At 44.2% G+C, this 23,758-nt stretch overlaps 1 pseudogene; it reads right to left on the bottom strand.

Annotated features, from left to right (window-relative positions):
* Positions 1–1,441: 1,441 nt before the first annotated feature.
* LOC147262243 (uncharacterized) lies at positions 1,442–22,543 on the bottom strand (annotated as a pseudogene).
* Between the last annotated feature and the right edge of the window lie 1,215 nt (positions 22,544–23,758).

The following is a 23,758-nucleotide window of genomic DNA, read 5'->3' as shown; positions in this document are numbered from 1 at the left end:
CTGGCAATCTTTGTTCTGATGTTCACAATCTTTTCAGCAAAGAAAGATAGGAAGTCGTTACTGCTGAGAGTTGGGGGGGATGCATGGCTCAGCAGCACTAAGGTTCTTGGTTAGCCTGGCCACAGTGTTGAAGAGGAACCTGGGGTTGTTCTTATTCTTTTCTATTAGGGACAAGTAGTAAGCGCTTCTAGCATTACGGAGTTCTTTTTTTTATATATTAATAAACTGTCCTTCCAGGCTTGGCGGTCTTCCTCATGCTGGCTGGAATGTGTCTTCCTTTCCAGTTGTCTGGTCTTCTGTTTCAAGGCACACAGCTTTGGGCTGTACCAGGGAACTATTCTTTTTTTGCTGATAACATTCTTTTTCAGGGGAGCTACGGCATCAAATGTCCCAAGGAGTGCTGCTGCAGTGCTGTCCACAAGATCGTCTACCTGCGCGGGGGTGAAATCAGCATAACTACCCATTATATTACGACAAGATGTGGCAGCAAGCTCTGCTGGGAAAAGCTCCTTAAATCTAGAAACAGCAGTGTCAGATAAACATCTGCTGAAGCGGGATTTTTTCCTAGTTAGGATATAATTAAAGTAAATTCAAATGCAATTAAGGAGTGATCAGACAAGACGAGGTTTTGAGGAAGAACTGTGATGCGGTCAGCTTCTATTCCATAAATGAGTAAGAAATCAAGGATGTGATTAAAAGTGTGAGTGGGTTTGTTTATCCTCTGAGAGAAGCCAACTGAATCAAGAAGCGACTTAAACGCAGTGGCCAGACAATCATCAGCGACGTCCACATGCATGTTAAAGTCACCCACTGGAATGACTTTGTCTGAATTCAATGCCAAGTTTGACAGAAAGTAAGGGAATTCTTCTAAGAACTCAGAATAAGGTGCAGGAGGACTATACACAACTGCAAGTAAGAGTGGTTTCTCTGCTTTCCAGTCTGGGTGGGAAAAGCTGAAAGTAAGGCTCTCAAATGAATTATATGAACTATTAGGTCGAGGGTTAATAAGCAAATTTAACTGATAAATTGCAGCTACTCCTCCTCCTCTGCCAGTGGTACGAGGTACATGGTAGTTCATATAACCAGGAGGGGAAGATTCATTTAAACTAACATATTCATCTTGCTGCACCCAGGTTTCAGTAAGTGCTAATACACCAATTTGATAATTTGTGATTAAATCGTTCACAAGGAGAGACTTGGATGGGAGAGATCGAATGTTTAGCAAACCACATTTAATCGTTTTACTGGGATGGTTTACTGGAGCAGTGGTTTTAATTTGAACTAAATTGCTATCAATTACTCATCCAGATTTGGGTGTAGGCTTATACAGCCTCAAGGCAGACACAGTTTCTATAGGCTGGGTGGGTGACAACACGACAGAACCAGCAGAGGGGCATGTCAAACTGCAACTCTGCCTGCTGGTCTGAACTCTGGATGCTTGTCAGGGATTAGTATGGCTAATAAATTGGCCTATTTTCCTAGATAAGAGAGATGCACCATCCAAAGTAGGATGGACGCCATCTCTCCGAATCAGACCAGGCTTTCCCCAGAAGGAGCTCCAATTGTCTATATAAGCCACGTTGTTATCTAAGCACCACCTAGACATCCAGCGATGGAATGAACGCATGCAGCTAAACATGTCGTTACTGGCTAAATTGGGCAGTGGGCCAGAGAAAACTACGGAGCCCGACATTGTTTTGGCGTAGTTGCACACCGAAGCCATGTTAATTTTAGTTAATTCCGACTGGCGAAGCCAGGTGTCATTCACGCTGACATGTATTACAATCTTACTGTATTTAAACTTACGTTTTGCCAACAGCTTTAGACGTCGCCCGCTCTGGCCTTTGGGATGCACTTCATGCTCGCTGGAGTCTCTACCTTCACGTTGCGGAGAACAGAGCTGCCAATGACCAATGTTGGCTTCACAGCAGGGCTGCGAGCAACAGAGCCGACATGTAGAGTTTTACTCTCAGCGTGTGAGTCGATGAGTGGGGAAAAGAGGTTGGAAACATGAAGGGGTTGGTGGGCAAACACGGGCTTGCTGTGTCTAGGTTTACCTCGTGATGTCACCCAGCGGGACTGGCTAGTTCCCAGCTGCTCGGGAGCTGCGGGGGAGCTGCTAGCGGTGGCTAGGCTAGGTAGCTCTGTACTCGCAAAGGTGGACTGAGAAGCTCCTGAAGCTAAGGGACTAGCGCTAGCCTCCATGGTGTGGAGCCGGGTCTCTAACTCACTTAGTCCCGCCTCCAGGATAACAAACAAACTTCACTTATTACATGTACTATTATCACTAAAGGAGGTAGAGGAGTAACTAAACATCTGGCACATGGAGCAGGAGAGGGAGGGAGAGGTGGGGGGAGAGGCGGAACGAGAGAGAGCAGCCAGAGCTATTATGCTAAGGTGAGCTAATGGACCTGTGGCAAATATAACAATTGAACGGGGAATTTCAGAAAAAAGTCCTGCTAAAGACTTAAGTGACAGAAACCTATGTATTACACCAATACGTAGTATACAGTGGTGCTTCAAGCGATTAAATTAGCAGTACACCTGAGGGAGGATTGAGAGAGTCCAACACAACACAGCGTCAGTATTCCAGGCAGGAAATGACACAACACGCTCACCGTATGGGTTGTTACAACAGAGTGGCACAGATTTTTTTAACTCTGAAAAAGAAGATTGCAATCAAATTGATGTTTTGTATAAAATTACACACAAAAAAAAGAACAAAAAAAATAAATGTCAGTTTCTTTTTATGGCAATGCTCTGTGGCTGTGTTTAATTTCATATGGATTTGGCCACTGGGCAAGGATAAAAGGGAACTTGGATAGATGGTGGGATGGGTATTTTTTCACATTATAGTTAGATAATGGGGTGGCACTGTGGTGCAGTGGTTAGCACTGTCACCTCACAGCAAGAAGGTTCTGGGTTCGAGCCCAGGCTTGGGCACGGGATCTTTCTGTGGGGAGTTTGCATGTTCTCCCTGTGCCTGTGTGGGTTCTCTCCTGGTACTCTGGCTTCCTCCCACAGTGAAAGTGGGGACTAGGCCAATTGGATTCTCGAAATTGACTGTAGGTGTGGCTGTGAGTGCGAATTGTTGTCTGTCTATATGTGTTTGCCCTGTGATAGTCTGGTGACCCATCCAGGGTGTAAACCCGCAACCCTTAATAGGATAATTGGTAGAAAATGGATGGATGGATGGATAGTTAGATAATGTGTCTCACCATCACACAACAGCACAAATACACAAAATTCAGCACTGTCAGCAAGCTAGAGCATCACGGTACTTATGTAAGGCCTTATATCCCAACAGAAATTTACCAGTACATCTCAAATAGTAGCACATCAGGTCATTCACTGACACAGAGGTTTATTAACAAGTAATGGTGACAGTGTTTGAGAAATTAGCTACTGACGAGTTGATTGTGACATTGTCTCGGTGAAACAGGTCTGCTACTTGCTGCGCAAACTGGCTGTCAAATTGTTGTCATACAGATGAGGGCTATTTTAGAGGTTTGTTAGCAAGTAAAAGAATTTTGCTCTGCACCCTTTTGGGGATAAAAGCTTTTAATTCAGCTTGAAATTTTTATTGTTTTTTCACATTCAGTATTTGAAGAAATAACACAGTTAAATTTAAAAATCAGAACATCAATATAATCTGGCAGGCCAGATGTGGGTTAGTTTTGGCCTGCATGGCATTGATTGCTGTCTACTGCTCTATAACAAACCTGCCATCTATTTGGAGTAGATATAATAAAACTTGTAACTGTATTCTTTTGGGTCACTACAAAGGAGGATGAGACAATTGTGCAGATGGAGTAACAAACATTTGCAGGTTTGCAGAAGGGATGACAGTGTAGTAAAGTCCTCGATAGCTCATCAATATGACGAAACTAGAAGGGTTAATGACAGAACCATTTTTTTAAATTAATTTGTCTTCTCTCATATGATCCTGGATCATTTACCCCCAAAGAATTTCCAGTGCAAGGGTCTTGCCTGTAACATAAAAGCCGTAATGCTTTATTACTGTCAATTTTTTTAAGAGCTGCTTTAGTCTGTTTATCATTTGTGTTCCATGTGCTGCACATTTACACTATGTATTCACCCCACTTCTGTTCTCACTAATACACTCACTTACATAATGTTATCCCTCTATTATCACATGAAAAACCTTGGCCTCCCTATTGAGGCTGGTTTGTCATTACTCTCCTACCATCTTTGCACCCATGATGCGATACAATTTATCACCCACAATTACTCAGCTTGGTAATTTCTAACCTTATTGATTTTCAGAGTTGGAGTGACAAAATAATTTTAAAATAAACATATACTCACCAATAAAATTTGAAAAATTTCATCCTGCTAAAACTTGGAAACAGTCATACAGCCATTATTTCATTTCTGTCAGGTCCATTCACGTCAAGAAACACAAGAGATGATAATGAGCTTGATTTGTTTATTATAGTACAAATTGGCGGTATGGCTCTGTTCAGAGAAGTCCCCTGATCATTTTTCATGAGCACCATGAAACAGGAGACCAGCAGCGTGAGGGAAGGTTCTCCCAGGTTAAGACTGGAAGAGCAAACATACCCCCGTGAACAGAGCAGCAACATGACATGGAACGAACTATGCCATGTATACACAACAAGGTGGAGCTGGGGAGGTGGAGGGTAGCAAGTTGCGAGCAGAAGTAACTGTACAGCAAATAGCAGCAGCAGCAGATAGCAGCAGATAACAGCAGATAGCAGATAGCAGCAGATAACAGCAGATAGCAGCAGATAACAGCGATGACAGCGGGCAGAGCAGCATAGCCAGAGCTAGCAGAGCGGGAGTTGTGGCCGGGTGACATTTAAGTTGAGAGTGGCAAATCAGAAGCAAGGGATTTGATCAGCTGATGCGGAGCAGCTGTAGATCAGCTGATTGATCAGTTCGATTAATAGACGGGAAGTCAGTAGTGCTTGACTACCACGGCCTGACAGAACTAACGCTAATGTTCGATGTGTGGCAAGTGGAAGGTGGACAGGGAGATCTACGTTGCCAGACAATGCCACCTGGGGAGTTGCGCCCCAGGAAACAGTTCATTTAGTTAAGGTTAAAGGTCACGCCAGGATTGAAACCACCACAGGGCAAGAGATGGTTTATGACAACATGTAACAAAACTTTATTTTAATCATCAAAAAGTAATCTGAAATTGGAAAATGGGAAATGGATGGGTAAATGGACAGAGCTGGGGCTTACCACGACGGCAAAGAACCAAAATCAATGGAAGAGGAGAAACTAAGTTAAACAACTGAGGATCAGTGAACAAATCCCCACCACCAGGGATTGGCTCTCCGCCATGGGCTTGCAGCACCTGTCCAAAGGGAAAGGGAAAGTTAAAACAGACCTTACAAGAAACAAACACCTGCCTTAAAACATGTACACATGCTCAACCACACACAACACACATGCACACACACAAACAAATGAAAGCAACAGTAAAATAAAAAATAATCAAAAGAAACAAAAATACAATTAAACAGATGATTACAAACCCAAATGATTAACAAAATCAATCCTATGAATGGGAACAAATAATAAATCAATTATGAAAGCTGCAAGCAGCGTTGTCAGGGCCTGAGCCTCCTCGCACCTGCGGCTGGGTAGCACATATTTTCCCAAATCCAACAGTATATTTGGTAAATTGGTGGGACTTGTAGTTTAATAGCTACAAGCCTCAGAACCCCTCCAATGCTGCTCTCTGTCATCTGTGTCAGAGTGGAGAGCAGAGGAGGATTTTTTGAGTGTTTTTAGTGTGAAAAACTGTTGTAAGTCCCCAGATGTTGGTCAAAAGTGGAATATAATAGTATATTTTTGTAGGGATTTTTGTCAGAAATCCAGTGGTGTGTTTTTGAAGGTGTGGGAGTTTTATTTTAGATGTGAGAAGCATGTGTTTGAAAGTATGTACCATGAGAGGAGACAGCCTCCCCATCAGTTTCCATTGTATGTGAAAAATGTGTCCCCAACTTTGAGGCCTTAGAAAATCCACACCATTTGAGTTATTAAAGAGATTTCCATAAGTTTTGATCGTCAGTGTCCTGCGTCGTGTATTAAATTTTGGAAGCGATACCATTAATGACATCGGAGGTGATAGTGTTTGTTGGGGGCGTGTAAACATCCTCATTTTGACGGTTTTGGCCATTTTGTGGACATCCTGTTAGATTTATGTTTAGGGTATCAGTGTATGATTTATGCATCTTGATGAGACAAATAAATCAGTGTTGGTCCCATGTGTGTACAATATTCCTAGGGGCATTTATTTATTATTGCCCAATTTAGCAAGTGACAACATGTTTAGCCGCATCCGTTCATTTCATCGCTGGATGTCTAGGTGGTGCTTAGATAACAACGTGGCTTTCATAGACAATTGGAGCTCCTTCTGGGGAAAGCCTGGTCTGATTCGGAGAGATGGCGTCCATCCTACTTTGGATGGTGCATCTCTCTTATCTAGGAACATAGGTCAATTTATTAGCCATACTAATCCCTGACAAGCACCCAGAGTTCAGACCAGCAGGCAGAGCTGCAGATTAACATGCCCCTCTGCTGGTTCCTTCGTGTTGTCACCCACCCAGCCTATAGAAACTGTGTCTGCCTCGAGGCTGTATAATCCTACACCCAAATCTGGAGGAGTAATTGATAGCAATTTAGTTCAAATTAAAACCACTGCCCCAGCAAACCAACCCAGTAAAACAATTAAATGTGGTTTGCTAAACATTCGATCTCTCCCATCCAAGTCTCTCCTTTTGAACGATTTAATCACAAATTATCAAATTGGTGTATTAGCACTTACTGAAACCTGGGTGCAGCAAGATGAATATGTTAGTTTAAATGAATCTTCCCCTCCTGGTTATATGAATTACCATGTACCTCGTACCACTGGCAGAGGAGGAGGAGTAGCTGCAATTTATCAGTTAAATTTGCTGATTAACTCTCGACCTAATAGTTCATTTAACTCATTTGAGAGCCTTACTTTCAGCATTTCCCACCCTGACTGGAAAGCAGAGAAACCACTCTTACTTGCAGTTGTGTATCGTCCTCCTGCACCTTATTCTGAGTTCTTAGAAGAATTCCCTTACTTTCTGTCTAACTTGGCACTGAACTCAGACAAAGTCATTTTAGTGGGTGACTTTAACATCCATGTGGACGTCAATGATGATTGTCTGGCCACTGCGTTTAAGTCGCTTCTTGATTCAGTTGGCTTCTCTCAGAGGATAAACAAACCCACTCACACTTTTAATCACATCCTTGATTTATTACTCACTTATGGAATAGAAGCTGACCTCATCACAGTTCTTCCTCAAAACCCCGTCTTGTCTGATCACTCCTTAATTACATTTGAATTTACTTTAACAAATTATATCCTAACTGGGGAAAAAATCCCGCTTCAGTAGATGTCTATCTGACACTGCTGTTTCTAGATTTAAGGAGCTTATTCCAGCAGAACTTGCTGCCACATCTTGTAGTAATATAATGGGCAGTTATGCTGATTTCACCCCCTCGCAGGTAGACTATCTTGTGGACAGCACTGCAGCAGCACTCCTTGGGACACTTGATGCCGTAGCTCCCCTGAAAAAGAAGGTTATCAGCAAAAAAAGAACAGTTCCCTGGTACAGCCCAGAGCTGCGTGCCTTAAAACCGAAGACCAGACAACTGGAAAGGAAGACACATTCCAGCCAGCATGAGAAAGACCGCCAAGCCTGAAAGGATAGTTTATTAATATATAAAAAAGAACTCCGTAATGCTAGAAGTGCTTACTACTCATCCTTAATAGACAAGAATAAGAACAAGGTGGAAGCAGTGCTACAAACGCATTCATGTCGGCTGCCGTAATAATCCACTAAAGAAGAAGAAGAAATACAGGGAGGGAGGGGGAAGGAGGAGTGGCAGAGTGACTGAGCCAAGTGAACCATCTCACAAAGTGAACATGTGATTCAGGTGAATCAGTCCGTACACGACTCACCGGGTGACCCAGTGCCTGAGTCGATTCGCGAGTCGGTGAGCCAGTATGTGCGTCGGAGAATCAGCACATCCGTTGAGTCAGTACGCAATTCATTGGATGTGATTCACGCTAGAGAGCCAGTTGTATGAATCGTCGCTATAGTACAATGTTTCATGAAAGGCTTCGGAGTGTGTGGACAAGGAACGTTGGGATCGAGGGAGAGGCTGGCAGAACCAGACTGTGACTGGACAGGAGATGGCAGAGGGAAGTGACGGGTCAGGAAATGAGATGGAGTTAGGAGGTGTGAGAAATGGAAAGTGGGATTTCGTGAATTGGGTTGGGACTCGGCGAGAGCAGTCGCACTCCTCTTCTCTCCTCCTCTTCTTTTCTGTCTGACTATCATTCTCTGTCTCAACTTCTATCCAACGCAGCTGTGAGCTCTCTACCTAAAAACTAATCATGGAGTTGATCAGCTGGTCTCTCAACGCTATTGACACCATATTTTCGACAAGGAAATCAGGACCGGAGGAACCTGCCTGTCCGTATGGAACCAACCCTGCGGGCTACGTTCTCGATTCCTGGGGGAGATGGCGTACCGCGTGCTTGACGCCTCTCTCCGTGGAGGACATCGTGGACCTCTACTTATTTGGGTTCATGGTGGTGGGGCTTCTCCTCCTCAGACTTGGAGGTGCCCTCACATACCGCAAAATTGGCAAGACGACGGCTGCCACCAGATCTGGACCTCAACAACTGACCGTCATTTACAACGCAATTTTTGAGGCTGGCACAGCGGGGCAACAACAGACTCTTGAACTGAAACGCAGGATGGAAACCATCTCGGAGCAGTTGGCCGCTTTGCGAAGAGGAGAGGGATGTTGAAGACCAGAAAATTTTTAACTTACAATTTGGATTGGACTGAAAGAGAAGACGGATTGGAATGTGTGCTTCTCTGCCCAAACCCAAACACAGCAACCTTATCGGCTACTGAAGGTCATCTGCCCACTGTTTATCCTCCAGGAGAACTCCTTCTGCCTTGGTGACGCAAATGGCACGTACTATCCCCCCCTCCCCCGTGTGTTTCTGACCCCCGCCTCTGCCCTCTCCACCTCCCTTGGGGTGGCAGTGCCTGTTGGCTGCAGCCTGCCCCGCCCGGGCTTGGTCGGCGCGGCTCTTGCTGCGACGCCTCACTCTCACTTGCCTCCATTGGGTCAACGGACTGCTCAAGTTTAACGTACATACACAACAAATGTATATGTGCTGTTGTTAAATTTCTGAAGTGTACCATTATTACTTTCAATCTGTAATAATTGTGACGGCTTGTGATAGTTGTATCAGGCTTTGAGTTGTGATCTTTAATTGCCCCTCGGGGATGAATAAAGTTATCTGAATCTGAATCTGAATAGTGTGAAAGCTAAAAGTAAACATGAGAATGTAAGACAGAAAGGAAGGAATTCAACGTCGGATAACAGTGATTGTGAGCAAGGAAGGAGAGGAACAGCATAAAGTGATCATTAGGTTGGAGCAAGAGGGAGCGTCGTTTGGGGAGTGGAACCCTGTGTCCCTCACCAAAGCGATTAACAGAGAAATGGGAGAGGTGAGGAGAGCTAGAGTGCTGCGGCGTGGAGCCTTGCTGGTGTGCTGCAGAGACAGCACACAGCTCGGTAAGGCAATCAGGATCAGTAAAATGGACGGGAAAAGAGTGCAAGCTACACTAGCTTCGAGTGGAGGTGGCCTCGTGCTGGGAGTAATCTACGGTGTTCCTTTGAAAGTGACAAAAGATCAAATCAGAGAGAATATAAGAGGAGCCAAAGTGAAGGAAGTGGTACGGCTAAAAACAACACGGGAGGGACAAAAGTGTGATAGCATGGCGATAATGCTAACATTTGATGAGGAGACACTGCCAGAGAAAGTATATATTGGATATTTGAGCTATGGTGTGAGACTCTATGTGCCACCACCTTTACAGTGTTATAAATGCCAGAAGTTTGGACATGTTGCAGCAGTGTGTAAGGGAAAACAAAGGTGTGGGAAATGTGCTGGGGAGCATGAATATGGGAAATGTGAACAAGGAGCCAAACTTAAGTGTTGTAACTGGAGGGGAGCATGCTTCAGCATACATGGGATGTGAAGTCAGCAAAAAAGCAGCAGAAGTGCAGAGAGTTAAAACAACTCAAGGGATAACATATGCAGAAGCGATCAAAAAAGTAGGAGTTCAACCAACAGGGAATCAAAGCAGGGCAACTGACAGGCAGGGAGTGAGAGAATGTGAGGGGTGCAAAAAGGTGAAGGAGGATACACTCATTGTGGGGAAGAGAGAATTTATATTGTTTATGGTGGATATAATAAACTGCATGGCACAAACAGAAAGAAAAACAGAAAAAATCAAGATAATCTTGAGAGCAGCAGAAAAGTACTTGGGAGTGGAGACCATAGGATGGGAGGAAGTGGAGGACATTTTGAAAGGAGGTTCGAGTTCACAAACACCATCACAGCAATCATCAGCACGGGAGGGTGAATTATCATGGGCTTAGGTTTACTGCAATGGAATGCAAGAAGCCTAATTGCTAATGGACAGGAATTTAAAACTTTTGTTTATGGGCTGCAGGACAAACCCAGAAGAATTTGCATTCAAGAAACATGGATGAGGGCACAGTGGGATTTTATAATACACGGGTACACAGCAGTGAGAAACGACAGAAACAATGGAATAGGTGGAGGGGTGGCTACGTTTGTGAAAGATGGGATAGGATTTAGTATTGAACAGTTAGGGAGGGAACATGAATCTATAACAATTAAAATTTGCACAGGGAATGATGAAATAACAGTGATAAATTACTATAATCCATGCAATAGATTGAACAGGGAAACGCTGAATATGGTATTTGGGCAAGTGCAGGGAAAAGTAGTGTGGTGTGGGGATTTTAACGCACATAACACGGTATGGAGGAATGAGAGGACAGATACAAATGGGCAAATAGTGGAAGAGTTTCTAGAAGACAAAGATTTAGTCTGTATGAATGATGGTAGGGGTACGAGGTATGATTGTGTAAGAAATAAGGAAAGTGTGATAGATTTAACATTTATGACAAATGAGATTGCAGGAATAAAAGATTGGGAAGTGCTAAATGATTCATTAATGGGAAGTGACCACTTCCCAATCATCAGTAAAATAGGATTAGAAACTCAGCAAGAAGAGGATAGAGGGATACCACGATGGAGGGTAGATAAAGCTCAATGGAACACATTTCAAGAGATGATTAGAAACAAGATAGAGAAGATCAAAGAAGTGGAATGGGCAAACAATGAAGAATGGAATAGAGAAATGGTAACAGCAATAATACAATCAGCTAAGGAAATCATCCCAAAAGTGTCAGGGCGTAAAAGGGAAAAGAGAATGCCATGGTGGAACGAAGAATGTAAACAGGCTATAAGAATGAGGAATAGGGCATTTAAGGCATTAAATAAAAACCATACAATGGATTCACTGATAAAATACAAAAGGTCACAGGCAGTGGTGAGGAAGACAGTCAGAACAGCAAAGAGGGAGTGTTGGAGGAAGTATTGCAGTGGGATAGGACAAGAGGTGCAGTTGGAAGATGTGTGGGGAATGATTAAAAAGATGAGTGGAATGAGAAGAACCATGACAATCCCAATATTGAGAAGAGATGACAGAATTGCAGACTGGAAAAGGCAGAGTTGTTGGCAGAATCACTCATACAGGTGCATAGCTCAAATAATATCTCATCAGAGGCAATACTACAACGGCAGAACATTTTGGAGCAAAATCCGTCAGTGAACAAGAAAAAGGATGTAAGAGGGGACCAGTTAGATCTAGAATTCAGCATGTATGAGCTAAGGAGAGCCATCTCCAGAACCAGGCAATCAGCACCAGGAAAAGATGACATCTGCTATTGCATGTTGGATAATATGGACGACAGTTCATTGAATGAAATATTGAAATTATTCAATAGCGTATGGGAGTCAGGGGAGGTACCACAAGCATGGAGGCACTCAGTAATCATTCTTATTTTGAAACAAGGTAAAAAAGCAACACATTCATCAAATTACAGGCCTGTAGGTCTAGCATTAATGTCACAGTTAGGGAAAACAATGGAAAAAATGGTAACAGAAAGGTTGATGTTTTTTTTGGAGAGCAAAGAGCTGATGTCTCCGCATCAGAGTGGGTTCCGTAAGGGAAGAAATACCATGGATGCAGTTATAAGGCTAGAATCAGAAATCAGAAAAGCACAAACAAACAAAGAGATGGTGATGGCAGAGTTCTTCGATATAGAAAAGGCATATGATATGTTATGGAAGGAAGGGCTGTTAGTCAAGTTAGAAAAGATGGGAGTAAGAGGAAAGCTTTACAACTGGGTGTTGGGTTTTTTATTTGGGAGAACAATTGGGTGAGAGTAGGGAAGGAGTATTCACGGGTGTACGAGGTAGAAAATGGAACGCCACAAGGGAGTGTTTGTAGTCCGGTCTTTTTTAATTGTACGATAAATGATATATTTGAAGGGGTGGAAGAAGGGATAAGTAAGTCATTGTTTGCGGATGATGGGGCACTGTGGGTAAGGGGAAGAAATCTAAAATTTTTGCAAGGAAAACTACAAGCAGCAGTAAGGAAAGTAGAAGAGTGGGCGAACAGGTGGGGATTTGTAATATCAGTGGCAAAAACCCAAGTAATGTGTTTTGCAAAACGGCATAAGGAGGTGTCCATAAGAATATACGGTCATCAATTAGAGCAGGTAAAAGTTATTCGGTTTTTGGGGGTTTTATTCGATGAAAAACTTACATGGAAAGAGCCCATAGAAAGAGTGGTGGACAGGTGTAAAAGAGTGAACAACCTGATGAGGTGTTTGGCAGGGCGAGAGTGGGGAGCGAGCAGGAAAGTCATGATAAGTATCTATCAAGCTCTGTTCAGATCAAGAATAAACTATGCCAGTGTGGCGTACATGTCGGCAGCAGAGAGTCATCTGAAAAAACTGGATGCAGAGCAGGCAAAGGCACTGAGAATGTGTAGTGGGGCTTTTAAAACATCTCCTGTCGCAGCTTTACAGGTTGAAATGGGGCAAGAACCCTTAAGATTAAGAAGGCTGAAGATCATGCTGGAGTACTGGATTTACTTGCAGGGACATAATCAATCGCACCCAGCAAAGGCTGTAATAAAGGAGTGTGCAGAACATCATAAAACCAATTTTTGGAATTTGGGTTGGATTGGGAATATAAGAGCGGAACATATTGGGTTACACAAGATGAACTACATCATGAATGTATCACTCACAGACACTCCATCATGGGTGTTCCAGGAGCCATCAGTTGATTTAGGAATCCAAAACAGGATCAAAAACAGGAAAACAAGAACAAGAGACATTGGTGCAATGGTGCGAAAATATCTAGAGCAAAGTTATACGGATAAATAATTGATTTTTACTGATGGGTCAAAAGACCCAGAAACTGGAAGGACTGGGGCAGCGGTGTACATTCCACAGCAAAGAGTAGAAATTAAGAAAAGAATAACAGATCATGCATCAGTTTACTCAGTGGAGTTAATAGCAATCATTCTTGCACTAAAATGGTTTAAAGGAAATAGCGAAATGCATTCTTTGGACGGTTGGGCAGCATTAGAAACCATAAAAACCATGAAATCCTGCAGACAAGACCTGGTGTTGGAAATACACCAACTATTACATGAATTACATAGCAGGGAAAAGACAGTCAGTTTTGTGTGGGTCCCGGCTCATGTAGGGGTGGAGGGAAATTGAAGAAGTTGACATTTTAGCGAAACAGGCAACCAGATTACAAGCAATTAACATCAATATTTTGAAAAAGAAGGGAAGACGATCATCAAAAGACATATACAAAAGGTATGGCAAGAATATTGGGACACAAATTAAATAGGACGGCACTTCTACAGCATACAGAAACAAGTGGGAGAAGAACAGGTTTTGAGCGGGAACAGGAAGGAGGAGGTGGTCATCACTAGGCTCAGACTGGGACACACAGGGTTAAACAGCACATTGCACTTGATAGGGAAACATCCTACAGGTAACTGTAGAAAGTGTAATAAAAAGGAAACAGTAGAGCATGTGATGGAGTGTAAGGAATATGAGAGGGAGAGGAGAACGTTAAAGACAGGACTACAAAGGGAAAAAATAGGATTCACATTAGGGAATCTGTTAAAAAGGACAGAAAATGTAAATAAGCATGTAAGGAAATATCTAAGGAAAACAGGGTTAATGGAGAGGATTTAGTTGGTGTACTATTAGTTATTTATGGGTTTTCCTTTTATTTATTTAATTTTTTGTTTTTGTTTTGTTTTGTTCTGATTTTGGTTTGGGTCTTTTGTTACCCTTGTAGATACAGTCTGTAACTGCTTATCTACTGCTCTACACTCCAGTCCGGTGGGTGGCGGCAAATGCACCTATAAGTTGATGCCAGCCGCTATAAAACCTTAAAAGAAGAAGAAGAAGAATGTTTCATTAGCCTCATGACACAGTTCTGTGGAGGGACAGAGGGAGAGACGCTGTAGCCGTAGCCTCATCGGTCGTTTTTTTTTTTAACGATAATGGGGGTGGCGGCAGCCGACAGCCTTGTGGGGAGGGGGGGGGGGGGGGGGTTTACGGACGGACAGACTGAGAGGAGAGAGACAGAGAAAGTGGGTGTTTGGAGCTGTCTGCACGCCTCCTGCTTAGCGCGGCTGGAGCGAGAGACACAGAAAGAGCGGCCATGACGACAGGCTGGCTGGCGCTGCTACCAGGAGCTCAGTGAGTTAGCCATTCACAGTAAGACCCCAGTGTATTATTCGTCCCCTCGCAAAGTGTCACAATCAGACGGTCAGCCATTTTCTCAGTTAGTGGGTAACAACATAATGCATTGTAAACAACAAAGATGTGGTGATGACATTTTTTTTCATTACTGAAACTATAGGCTATGTCACTGTAAAGTGTTGTCATTGGATGGCGCCCTTACTCCATATGTTATGGTACTTCTTACTGCGGTGTTCTCAGGGTGTTCAAAACATTATGGTACACACAAGATGTGACGTCACCACATTCCCTCAAGCGCAAGTTCTCTGCTCCAGGCAGGAGTAAAATGAAAACAGAGAGAAAAAATATGCCAGCAGGCTAAACGATATAACAAGCATCTCTGACTTCATTCTCCACTACGCTAAGCTATGCACTCAAATGCTTGACAGGTTATGGGCCCAGGCAGAGTTGGACACATGGATAGCGTTCGGTCCTGTCGTGTTATGTCGCGCGAGAGTTTGTTTTCTGCGGTGCCGTAGCGATCGAGCGCGACTTGTTTACATAGCGTTGCCACGGCAACACTAAGTCCGCGAGCGACCGGAAGCAGAAAGTTGCCACGTGGTTATCGGCTACAGATACACGAGCTCTGCCAGCTGTCCGCTCCACAGCTGGTCGCTTTTCTTTTCCCTTTTTCAAGGCAACATCCGTAAGTGTTCTTTATGCCGCCGTACAAATGTAAAATCCAACGGAGTGTAATGTAGTTGTCAAAACGGATACGACACCAGTTTTGTGAATGCTATTCCCAGTTAGCTTCATGTCTTCTGTTGCTATTAGCACTCTAGACTGTGTTTAATTGCTGTACTGGCTACAAAGCTAACATAGCTAAGCTGTATTGTTCGTTTTCTGTGTGGGCTGTGACTGATGATTTCTGTATGTCTGTGTTGTTTCAGTTTCACAATATTCCTCAGTAAACTTTCTGGAGGTAAATCATCTGCGTCCGAGAGTTTTTGGGGAAATGTTTGCACTGATTGGAAGTAGCCCATGACAGTGAAAGGACGGCAGAACGACAAACGAGGGACACAAGAATTGCCACCTCACGGAGCAACCCCATATTAAGAGATAAGCAGCTAACTCCATAGCTTCCAGACTGCTTCATGTTGGCCTCCTTCTCTCAATACTGGAAACACAGTGAGTTACGATGTCACAACATAGCATCAGCAACAAAGAAAACCAAGATAACCAGTCAGAGTCTGTGCACTCGAGGAGCAGTCGCTCATCTGACACATCGTCCAGGTCAAAGATTAGCATGGCCATTGCCATGGCCAAGGCAAAAGCCGAAGCAGCGCAAGCTCGAGCGGCACATTTGCAGAAAGAAATTGAACTGAAAGTTGAGCAAGCCCGTATCCAAGCCAATCTCGACGCATTAAACGGCGAAAAAGAAAAAACGCCGCTATAGCAGAGGCAAATACTCTTTTGGCCGGTCTGCAAGACATGGGCTTCGAGGTACGCAGCGAGGCTAACAGCCAGGTCCTCCAATCCACCAAAGTTCAGTGAGTTGCCTCCTATGTGTCGGAGCAGGCCGGCCTGTCCAGCAAAGGTTTCTGTGCTGAAAGAGAGCGACAGTGCTTCAACAACCTGTCATCCACCACATCCCAGACCAACTGTCATTAACCCAATTCCTCAGCCGCTCAACGCAAGTCGAACACAAGCTGTCGTGTCTACTAATATCGTGCAAGGTCATGACCCTCAATCCTTTCAGATCTACGGTGCAGCACTACAGCAATGATGCAACCAGCCTCTCAACTACCATCCAACTCTTCGACCCCGTGAGGAATGCCCACAACAGAATTTCAAAATGGATTCTCCATCTCCTGCCCTCCAGTACGCTCGCAGGACATCCTACGGAGCCAGCCAAGATCACTCTGCACCCACTGGAGACCTCATCTGATACCTCGCTCGTAACCGCCTGGTTACTTCGGGCCTCACTATATATGATGAACAGAACAACTATTGGGCCTGGAAAACAATTCATTTTGATTAGGTTTTTCTGATTGACTCCTCTACAAGTAGAACTGGAATGAGAAAACTGACGTGGTTGGGGGACAGACACAGTCTCTATGTAGTTTTGGTTGGGAAACTGCCCTAATGGACGCGCAGAGAAGCGTGGAAAATGGCAGTTCTGCTTCCTGGTCTGAACTCTGGGTTGTCTGGGTTTTGGTTCTATTATAAACTGGGTCATATTTTTAGAGATGAGAGCTGTTCCGTCCAACGTGGGATGGATGCCGTCCCTCCTAATCAGACCAGGTCTCCCCCAGAACGTTTTCCAATTAGCTATGAAGCCCACTTGGTTTGCTGGACACAACCTCGACAGCCAGCGGTTGAACGACGACACGCGGTTAAACATGTCATCACTGGTCCGATTAGGCAGGGGTCCAGAGAACATTACGGAGTCCGACATCGTCTTCGCAAATGTACACACCGACTCAATATTAATTTTTGTGACCTCCAACTGGCGTAGTTGGATGTCATTCCCGTCGACGTGGATAATGATTTTACCGTTTTTGCGTTTACTTTTAGCCAGCAGTTTCAAATTTGACTCAACGTCGCCCGCTCTGGCCCCTGGAATGCACTTGACTGTGGTTGCCAGTATCGCTAATTTCAATTTTCTGAGAAGGGAACTTCAAATTACCAGAGTAGATTTCTCGGCAGGTGTGTAGCAGAGTGGGGAGAACCCGTTAAGAGACGTGAAGTGGTGGTTTGTCGCTGACAGCAGGCTTCTGCTTCGGACTATGCTTCCTTCGGACAGTCACCCAGCCGCCCTGGTTTCCTGGCTGCTCAGGAGCTGCCAGGGGAGCGCTAGTTGGGGCTAAGCTAAGACAGTCCGCACCAGCTAATGGGGAGTGGCTAGCTCTAGCGGCTTATTGTTTGGATCCATCGGTGTGGAGCCGCCGCAGGTCCAATTCAACCTTGTGTGGCAAGGCAAGCGGTGGGGAATAGTTGCCGACAACGCCACCTGGGGGCTTTCACCCCAGGATATAAACAAAATTTCAAAATGACAAGGCTTCCAGTTGAACAAAGGCATACAGTTCGAAATACCACAGGACAGGACCGTGATTTCCAATTATAAAAATACTTTTACTGGAAAAATAGTTTACAATGAGCAACAGACTAAATGAATACCAATGAATATAATAAGGAGTGCAAGAGGAATTACTGTAAGGAAAAGGGGACAGGGCTGGGGCTTACCACGACAGCGGTAACGAAAAGGGGAGGAATCTAAAAAAAACTACACTGCACCCGTGACACAGCAAACCAAAAAAACTTGAATGAGGAACCACCACCAGGGGGACTGTTGCTGCTCTGGGCCCTCCACACCTGTCAAAGAAAAGAAAAGAACACCATTAAAAAAATGAAATCAAGGCAACCCTCACACTAACCAATATCGCTACCCCAAATAACCCAACAGAAACTATTTTAAATCCAAATGATCAAAATGGGGAGCAAAAGGCAATAATAATAATAATAATCATGATCATAAAGGTTCTAAACAATAAATCAAATGTAACCCATAAAAACTAACAGTAATAATTCAAAGAAAGAAATAACAAATAGAAAAGGAATAAACTCAAATAATTAAGGAAATGTCTGCCCCTCTAATTAAAACCAGTCTCCAAGGGGGACGGCTCAGCGCCGATGAGGGTCGGGATGCCCTCTCTTGGCCCACGTTGAGGCTCTTATAAATGCCGTAGTGCACGGCTTTAACCGCCGTTACTGGGATCAGAGCCCGTTATGAGCCGAATCAGCAAGAATCCAGAATGAAGAAGAGAAGAAGAAGAAGAACCAAAACAGCAGCGAGGCTCACAGACGCGCATGGAGAGCAGAATCGTGGCGTCAGACGAGGCAGGAGGAGGAAGCCCGCAGCCCAGACCACAGAAAGCGTACCACGCACACACCGGCCCAAGAGAGACAGCCCAGCTCCCGATAACACCACACCGCTTTTTTTTGTAACCCAATCTGCTGACCAGCGAGACACCACCACGCACGGCTGTCGGCTCCGTAAAGGAGGGAGAGGAAGCGGAAAAGACGGAGAAGGGTCCGACCAGGTCTAGTTATAGGTGACCACTCACTAATCGTCTTCCACACTGCCCCTCACGGTGGGGAGTGTAGCGCTATCCTGCCACACTTGCAAAGCCTTGCCTCCAACGCTACAAACAAACTGCATTTAACACACTTATCTGTACAACTAAAGGAGGCTGAGGAGTAGCTAAACATGTGGCACACTGAGCAGGAGAGAGGAGAGCGAGAGGGGGAAGCCATTGCTTGCTTAGAGTGGAAAGCTTACAGAAATAAAGGCTGTCGCTATAAGACAGTCTTTAAAATTAGGCCAAATAAAGCAAATAGATACAGTATGTAGTTTGGGAAGGTAATTTGTCAACGAATAAGGAATTAGCAGGGATGATCACACTTTAGCTAGCACAGCAAGCAAAGCACTACGTTCAGCAATGCACAAACAGGAAGTGAGGTCACACGCTAGCACAGCAAGCAAAGCACTACGTTCAGCAATGCACAAACAGGAAGTGAGGTCACACGCTTACCGCCACGCAGGTAGAGGACTGCTCCAACTGAATCACCGCAGCAGACCAGCTGCTCCAGAAGGGAGAGTTAAAGGAAGATGCGCAAGATACAGCCCCGCTATAAAGCATCACAGAGTGGCGCAGCGCCACCCAATTGATGGAACACCCAGATATGTGCAGCAGGTTTCTCACTGATCATCCTCAGGTTCATAACAAAGACAGTCTTTGCTGAAGGCAGATATGACTTTGGAGGAACTACACACAGCTCTGATGTGTCTGAGTGGCAGAGCTCCAGGGATAGATGGACTGCCAGTAGGTTTTTATCAGCCTTTGTGGTCTGTCCTTGAAAAAGACCTGCTGGAAGTGATCACTAAAGTCTGCAGAAAAGTGTCAAATATACGCCAAAAGTCCACCATGAGCGTGTGTTACGCTCCACGTGTGCATTGGAGGCACCTATTTTAATTCGCCACAAGTGTATATTATGCTCTACGAGTGTGTATTACACTCCACGCATGCATTGAACCTCCCTTGCGCACACAATTCAGTGACCATAAGCGCTACTCTTTACTGCAGGCGCAAAAGTCAACAACTGCACACGAGTTGCAGCTGTCTGTGGTCTCAGTCTATCAATCTGCATGCTCATTGATCTCGTCTGATCTCATTGAACTCGTCTTCTACTCTTACTCACCAAACTGAGACTCAGATGCACAATAAACCATGGAAAATATATGGAGGAGGGGCTCAGTGTGGACATGGTCTCTCTGCTTTTTCAAACATGTTAAAATTCAGATTGTTGGAGGATTTAAACTTTCTGGTCTGATGTCTGGGTGAGGTGCTTTGTGGCATAGGGTCAGCTCAAATTTGGAGATTTACTCCTCTTATGTATAAATGTTTTATTCTATCCTAAAAAAGTGTTGTTTTTTAATGTTTTTTTATTCAGTTTTATTTTCACTAATCTGAAAAAAATCAATCTGATTCCAAAAAAAACATCCCAAAATTTCTCTCTCTCTCTCTCTCTCTGTGACATAAACACAGCCACTCAGAGACTTGGTAATGGGCTAGTCTGCACTTGTAAAACTAGAACATGTCTGCTTTTAAGACATGGGATTTAAGTGTCTCTCCCTGCTTAGAGCTGAGTTGAATTCAGCTGTTTTTCTGGGGTTTTTTTTAAAAAAAATTCATGATTCAACAACATGAGAATGGATTCCACAGGCTGACCTAAAAATATAGCCCTTTTTCTGGCATGCCACATCTCTCAGATACACTATGAATAATGGATCGCACTTTTATGTATCGTGCTTGAATATTTCCATCTCCCAAGGGGTTCAAGTAGTAGTGGAGTGGTGTGGTTGTGTGTGTGTGTAAGGATGAGTGTGTCTTTGTATGTGTGTGTGTGTGTTTTTTTTGTTAATGTGTAGATGTAAAAATATCCAGTTTAACACAGTTCTTCAGTTCTGTGATACTCATCCCATTAGCAACCCTTGGTGAAGTGGGCCATTGACGTTTGTCTGACGAATAACCATTTTTGTTTTATTAGAACTTGGATATGTGCCACACATTAATTCTGGATAGAATATCCTTTGTGAAAATACAATAACAACAATGGTAAAACAAAACACAAAAGCACACATCACCTGACAGCAAGCAATCTTACCAAATACCTAAAAGCAAAAATTAACAGAAGTATAATATAAGACATCAGTGTCAGTCTCACAGCTAAGTCTGATAACTTAACCTCTGTGAACAAGGGCCAGTATTTCAGAGACCTAGAGTAGCAAGAAGATACCCAGCCCAAGACTTCCTTGTTCTGTCCATTGCTCATTGTTAGCAAACATTTCATGAAGTTTAAAGACGAAGCGAATTGTTTCAAAAGGAGCCAGTTTAGACTTACATAACAGTTTAGAATCCCTATGACAGCATTTATCCAACCTTGCATTTCAGCTGATTTGCTCTGTTTAGCATTCCACCCAGACTGTTTTCATGAACAAAACCGAGGCCCACTTAGACGTGATTCGTCAAACCTTCTCAAAAGGAAACCAGAGGCTTCCCTATCACAGTAGTTTCTCCCTTGCCTAAAGATTCTGTATTTATGTTTAATCTGTTCAGAGAGATGACATTAGCACCATCAATTTCTCCAGTTTTGTCCAGCAAGCCATATTCATCCCCTGGGCACAATGCCACATTGGCACAGACAGTAAAGAGAGGCATCCACTCACAGATAAAGCATGTAGTGGTTTTACATGCTACATCCTGTTGGAAATTGTAAGACCAAAATGATGTGCTGATCATTTTTGGGCAGCTTCACCAAGGAGATGTCATAGACTATCAGCACTCTGTCTGGCTCAGGATTATACGGAAGCGCATTGCATTCACTGGATTAAAAAAAAAAAAAAAATTAGACACCAGGATCTCGTAATCACGAGGGTACACAACTGGTAGAGATACAGGCTTTAAAAGCTGAAATCAAAGCATTGAAGTCATTATCGGCTTCCATGGCTACAAAGCCATGTGTCAAGGTAACCGACAACCATGGAACTAATGTGGCTGCTTAGAGCCCTGTGGAGGACAGCTGTGAAAATGCAGAAGTAGTAGCACTGAAAAAACAGGTCCAAAGATTACAGAGGAAACTATCAACGAAAGTGGGCACAGTCGCTGGTGCCCCAGCCACGGCATTAAGTGTAGAGTCATCGAGACCTGCTCAACACAGCCAAAAGCCAAACAAGTATTGCAGAAGCTCTGATCAAAGCATTTGCTACAGGACTGGAGAGAATGGACACTTCGCTACCAAAATGCTGAAAATCGGAGCAAAGTAATTCAAAAGCTTTTTCAGTCTCTTAAGAAAGTCAAAGAGGGACAGTCACCTGGAAAGGAATGTAAAAGTTCTGACACAGTCTGCGCACTCAAGGAAAGTGAAGTCAAATCAGGGGTAGGCGGTAACATTCCCAAAGGGTTGGCCCTCTGTTGTGCTGTTAAGACTGAACAGCACACCTTACCAGATTCCAGTTATCCTAGGCACCAATGCCAGTCTTTTTAAGCGGTAGGCTAAGCTCTGTCGAGAGTCTGCAGGAGTTGATATTGCTCAGACCTTGGGGATTAGAGCTGATGAACTGGTAGATGGCTCCATTCCTGTAGGTGGTGAAGGTGACAAAGAGGTAGGATGTGTGACACGGGAGCCGGGCCTGGCCCACTGATTTTGCCTGCTGGCAGTGATTGCTGCACCATGTGTAGTGTGAAGTTAGTGAAGCCATTGGACCAAGGGGTGTTGATGGTGGATGCTTCACCCACGGTTTCACTTCCTGCTGGTGTGCTGCTGCAACCAATTGGAGTGCGCAATACAGACATAGAGGTAAACAACTTCCCTTTGTTGTTACACAATGAATCTGAGAAATTGTCATTCCAGTTGGAACTATGGTGGGAAGTTTGTGTTCAGCTGATCTGATAATGCCTGGCCAGCAGCCCAACAGGAATTAAGAGACTGGAAGGACACCACAATTTGACTCTGGTCTCATAGACTTTGGTGACTTCCCCCATTCCAGAGCACTGGAGAGATGGGCTAAGGGTTAAGCTGACAGAAGTCAAGTCAATTTTATTTATATAGTGCCAAATCACAACAAAAGTTATCTCATGACACTTTACAAGTAGAGCAGGTCTAGTACCACACTCCTTCAATGAATTTACACTCAACAATTCTCCATGAGCAAGCACATCCTGCAACAGCGGCGACGAAAACCTTCCTTTTAACAGGCAGGAACGTTAAGCAGACCCAGGCTCTGTGGGGACGGGCTTCTGCTTCGACCGGTTGGGAAGAAAGAGAGCGGGGCGGAAACAAAGACAGATAATGGAGGAAGATAGATCTGCAGAAGGAAAGAGTGGGACAGAGATAAAGAAAGAGAGAAGGGAAGAGACTGATGGACAAACAGGGACGTGAGCAGGTGGAGCTATGGGTGGTAGCTTGAGCCTCTTGAGGTCTGCAGCCTCCTCCAGCAGCACCCGGGATCTGGGATAAAGGGAGCCCAAAGGCTCCGGAAAAGAAGACAAGTTAGTAATATGTATGAGTATGATTTATGTGTGACAAATATACGAGGACAGAGAGGAGGAGAGAGAAGCCCAGTGCACCATGGGAGATCCCCCAGCAGCCTAAGCAGCCCTAACTATAAGCCTGATCAAAAAGGAAGGTCTTTAGTCTGCTCTTAAAGGTCGAGAGGGTGTCTGCATCCCGGTTCGAAACTGGGAGACGGTTCCACAGGAGGGGAGCCTGATAGCTGAAGGCTCTGGCTCCCATTCTACTTTTAGAAACTCTAAAGACCCTACGTCGTCATTGTGGATTTATAGTTCTGCGTCGAGGGAACGCGTTGCTCTGTAATTCACCGCCAAGCCACTAGAGGGGTGTGGCTTTATCTTCGTATGGTTTTGGGGGACTCTTGTCGAATTCCTTAGTTTTCTTCCGGTCATAGCACATGGGT

Source organism: Aulostomus chinensis, chromosome 4 (assembly GCF_037954235.1).
Source record: "Aulostomus chinensis isolate RoL2024-O1b breed Wild chromosome 4, RoL_Achi_v1.0, whole genome shotgun sequence".
NCBI lineage: Eukaryota > Metazoa > Chordata > Actinopteri > Syngnathiformes > Aulostomidae > Aulostomus > Aulostomus chinensis.
Note: the sequence above shows the minus strand (reverse complement) of the source record. Positions and strands in the feature narration are given on the sequence as shown.